The sequence below is a fragment of the Echinops telfairi genome, unplaced genomic scaffold (assembly GCF_000313985.2).
Source record: "Echinops telfairi isolate 266 unplaced genomic scaffold, ASM31398v2 ScPeMD7_9;HRSCAF=40, whole genome shotgun sequence".
Lineage (NCBI taxonomy): Eukaryota > Metazoa > Chordata > Mammalia > Afrosoricida > Tenrecidae > Echinops > Echinops telfairi.
This window is the reverse complement of record NW_022103906.1, coordinates 28,633,976-28,638,970: the sequence shown is the minus strand read 5'-3', so window position 1 is coordinate 28,638,970 and position 4,995 is coordinate 28,633,976. Positions and strand designations below refer to the sequence as shown.

At 46.2% G+C, this 4,995-nt stretch overlaps 1 pseudogene; it reads left to right on the top strand.

Moving 5' to 3' along the window:
* The first annotated feature begins 760 nt into the window (after nt 1–760).
* Nucleotides 761–3,119, top strand: LOC115868300 (annotated as a pseudogene).
* The last annotated feature ends 1,876 nt before the right edge of the window (nt 3,120–4,995 follow it).

Below are 4,995 nucleotides of genomic sequence, written 5' to 3'. Positions count from 1 at the left end.
AAATAGAGGCCTATTACAGTTCTAGTGTATATTGTGATGGTACACAATAGGTCTAGTACATATTGTGTTCTAGTTTCATATTTTGATGAGGAAAGTGTTTTCCAGTTTTTTTTTAAGATGGAATCTGAAATCTGAAACATTTGCTGTTTAGCTTTGTTATTGTTGGAGAAAGAGCACCAGGAAGAGACAGATCAACCACTCCTCTTATTGTCTTTGCCAGGTAGAAGGCATTGAACTTCTAAGTGGGCAACCTACACCCTTACTAGGAGCTGAGTGTTGAAGGCTATTTTTGTGTGCATCATTTACCAGCCCCCTTTGATCATCCTGGGACTTGTCTGTACTGATGGCAAGAGCGATATTTCTCACTTTTTTTCTAAGTCCTAGAAAAATGTGAGGGGTCAGATATCTAAGTAAATACAAGAAGCAATGATATTTCTTTAAGAATGCATAATTTTAATACGAGGGGGCTTCAAAAAAGGTGTAGGGTAGTGATTACTCATTGGGCTGCGGACTGCAGTTTGAAACCACCATACGGTGGAAGAAAGACTACGCTTCCCGAACAAACCCTCCTTAATTGTGAACATTGTCTGTGAGTTGGGTGTGGCCATTGGAACGAGCCCAGCATGGAGGAACCGTTGGTGCCAGAATCCGTAAAGAAGGATGGACCCTGAAGGCGTGCGTGTGTGGCTCCGGCAATGAGGGGACCAGGGGAAGACAGACATTGCCATCTTCAGGTGACTTACCGCAGTTGGTACCAGGAATGGGGGTATGCAGATGTATCCTTACTAACGTGAAAGATAGAGCTACTGCATCTGGCCCTTCCCACAACTAAAAAATAGGCACAATGCCAGGTGAGCCTCTTTGGATTTGGGAAGCAACAGATCCCTCAGCTGGGTGTGTTATTTCGACCTGTATATCGTGACTTGAAAATCTGCCAGCTTTGAGTGGGGACCAGAACAAGTGAGGGCTCTTCCACTGGGTCAGACTGCTGTTCAAGCTTCTCTGCTACTTGGTCCATATGATCCTGCTGATCCAAGAATGCTGGAGGTGTCAGCGGCAGATAGAGATATAGTTTGGAATCTTTGGCAGGCCCCTATTGGTGAATCACAGTTCAGGATTTTGGAGCCGAGCTCTGCTATCCTTGGCAAATAACCACTCCTCTCTTTTGGGAAAAACAGCGTTTGGTCGGTTATTGGGCCTTAATGGAGATTGACCACCTCACCATGGGCCACCAACTCACCCCAAAGCCGGAGCTTCCCATCATGAGCTGGGCGTTGTATGCCCCACAGAGTCATAAAGTTGGACGTGCCCAGCAGCGCTCCATCACTACGTGGAAGCGGTATATACGAGATCCTGAAGGTCCAAACAAGCTGCATGAAGAAGTGGCCCAAATGCCTATGATCTCTACTCCTGTCATAGTGCTGCCTTTCTCCCAGTCTGCACCTGTGGCCTCAGGAGAAGTTCCTGATGACCACGAGGAACAGGAACTCGTGCTTGGTTTTCTGATGGTTCGGCATAGTATACAGGTACCCACTTGTAAGTGGACAGCAGCAGCACTGCAGCCCCTTCTTGGGACCTCCCCGAAGGACAGCGATGAAGGGGAACCCTCCCAATGGGCAGGACTTCAAGTGGTACACCTGGTCGGTCAGTTTCCTTGGAGGGAGAATTGGCCAAATATGTGAGTGCATATTGATCCATGGGCTGTATCCAATGGCTTGGTTGGATGGTCAGGGATTTGGAAAGAGCATGATTGGAAACTAGGTAACAAGGAGGTAGGGTAGACCCCTCATAATGGGCCACAAGAGCGAAGTTATTTGTGTCCCATGTGAATTCTCACCAAAGGGTCACTTGTGCAGGAGTATTCTAACAACTAAGTGGATAGGATGACACGTCCCGTCATCTTCTTTCAGTCCTCCTCTTTCTCCAGCCCCTCCTGTCCTTCTCTGCCCAATGGGCGCATGAACCAAGTGGCCATGGTGGAAAGGATGGAGGGAATGCATTGGCTAAGCAACACGAACTTCTACTCACCACAGCTGACTTGGCTACTGCCACTGCCAAGTGCCCAATCTGCCGGCACCAGAGAACAACACTTGAGTCTAGGATATGGGATCATTCCATAGGGGAATCAACTGGTGACAAGTTAATTCCATAGAACTACTTCCTTCATGGAAGGGGCAGCATTTTGTTCTGACGAGAAGAGGCATTTACTCTGGATACAGATTTGATTTCCCAGCATGCACTACTGCTGCCAAAACTATGTGGACTTACAGAATACCTCATCCACCAAGATGGTATCACGATCAGCACCATCTCAGATCAAAAGACTCACTTCCTAGCAATTAAAGTGCAGCAGTGGGCCCATGCTCATGGAATCCACTGGCCTTATCAGGTCCCCATCACCATGAAGCAGCTGACTTGATAGAACGATGGAATGGACTTCCAAAGACACAATGACAGCATCAGTTTGGTGGCAATACCTTGCAAGGTTGAGGCAATGTTCTCCAGGAGGCTATATATACTCTAAACCAGCAACCAAATATATGTTGTGGCTTCTCCAATAGCCAGGATTCATGGGCCAAGGGGTGGAAATGTGAGTGGCACTACTTACTATTACTCCTAATCATCCCATTCACCACATTTTTCCTCTTTGTCCCTGCAAGCTCTTTGGGTCTGGAGAGCTTAGTTCGGAAGAGCAGAGTACTCCCAAATGGAGACACAGCACTGCTTCCATTGACCTAGAAGTTAAAAATGCTGCCTGGCTATTTTGGACTTCTCGTGCCTCTGGGTCGACCGGCAAAGAAGGGTCAACTGTACTGAGGGGTGACTGACCTTGAGTACTGAGGGGAAATTGGATTCGCATTGCATCAAGGTGGTGAAGGAGAATGTCTGGAGTCCAGGAGATTCCTTAGGTTGTCTTTTAGTATGAACATGTCCTGCGATTAAGGTCATAATAAAGCACAGCCCCTAATTCTGGAATGACTACCAATAGCCCAGACTCTTCAGGAAGGAAGGTTTGGGTCACCCCACCAGGCAAAGAGTGATGACCAGAAGAGGTGCTGGTTGAGAGCAAAGGAAATATGGAATGGGCAGTAGAAGAAGGTGGTTCGACATACCATTGAGCGCAGTGGTTCTCAACCTTCCTCATGCTGTGACCCTTTAATAGTTAGTTCCTCATGTTGTGGTGATCCCCCCAACCATAAAATTATTTTCGTTGCTACTTCACAGCTGTAATTTTGCTACTGTTATGAATCAGGTGACCCCTATGAAAGGGTCGTTCGACCCCCAAAGGGGGTCTAGAGCCATGCGACTAGCTGCAGAAATGAGGCCTATAATTGTTATGAGTAATTCCTATTTCTGTGTATACACCAATATTTTTGTTTTGTTCCCTTATAAAATATAAGCTGAGCATGGTATTAGTATGTTTTCAATTGTGTCATAAGTTCAAGTATGATTTTATTATTGTCTGTGTTGGGGATTATGCCTGGTTAAAGAGTTGCATACAGTTGTCAAGTAGACAAAGGGTGGTCTGTGCCGGTTAGAGATTATGTCAGCTAGACACTCCTGGGTAAGGGTGGGGGTCGAGCACAACCTATTAACTGAGTTGCAACCCGATGCCATCTCTTTGGGGCTGTGGCCTTTTGTATAAGAGAGAGACTGAGCAGAGCCGAGTTCTCGTTGGCCCTTAGCCCTTCCAGGAGGTGGATCTTGTATTTGGTTCCTCCATATTCTGTGGCATCACCTGTAGATCCCAAGAGCTGTCTGCACACTACTCCTAGTTGACTCATCGTGCCAACGTCGGATTCATTAACCTCTGCACCTGTCAGGCTGTGCCGCCTCCTGCCTCTGCTTCTTTATCCTTCTTCCTGTTTGTCAGCCTCCACAGCTACGGGCAAAAGAAGCCTGACTTGAACCAGGCTGGACTTACCTACCTTTACAAATGGATGTCATTTCTCAATATAAATTTCTTTCTGGAAAAAAATAAAAAAGTTGTATATACATAAAAACTTTTGTTCTTTCTATAGAGATACACACCCGAGCATCCTTGACTTTGCTTCTCTAGAGAACCCAGCCCAACAAAATCAGGTTTGCAATGGCTGATATTTGAAAGATCACCAGACCTTTCTTCTGAGTGGGCTTGAACATCCAGCCTTTCAGTTAGCAGCCAAATGTGTACCTGTTTGCACCAACAGGGACTCCATATCTAGCATATGTACCTTATTCTTACAGAGCTGCTGTATTCTCCTTAGTGGTTCCATGCTGCTGTCTTACGGATATGCTTTGTCAGTCCTGCTTGATGAGGTTGTTCCTGCTCTTCCTGTATTACAACATGTGCCCAAATGGCACAGGAAACACGTGGTGAGGTACCTGTAGGGTAAATGGCTAGTAATGAAATGCCAAGTCTAAGTGTGTGCTGTCGTTTTACAGATATTGACAAATGGACTTCTAGAATAACACACTCCCACCAGCAAAATATGATGTACCTATTTCATGAGAATCCAATTATAATGTTACTTTAAAAAATGCACTTTGGGTTGTGAATATGTTGTCAGGCAAAAATTCCGTCCACGTTGGAAATTTGATTAGGATCCCTCGGTTCTTCGGTACATGTTTGGGGGTAGAGACAGGACGATAACGATTTAGTCTTAATTGCCACAGGGACAGTAAAGTGGTGCAGTGCGCTCTTTGTAAAGAGGACGGGATGTGGTTTGTGTTGCGAGGTGCCATCGAGTTGGTTTGGACTCAGAGATCCTGTGCACAACAGAAACACTGCCTGCCGGGTCCTGTGCCACCTCACAATTGTCCCTGTGCTTGACCCTAGTGCTGTATCCATGGTGTCAGTCCGTCTCCTAGCCCTAGAGGGTCTTTCTCTTTGTCACTGCCCCCCAACTTTACCAATCATGGTGTCCTTCTCGAGGTTATGTGAGATGAGATTTGTCTGAAGTACATCAGATGGAATCTCAGCATCTTGGTCTCTAAGGAGCACTCTGGTCTACT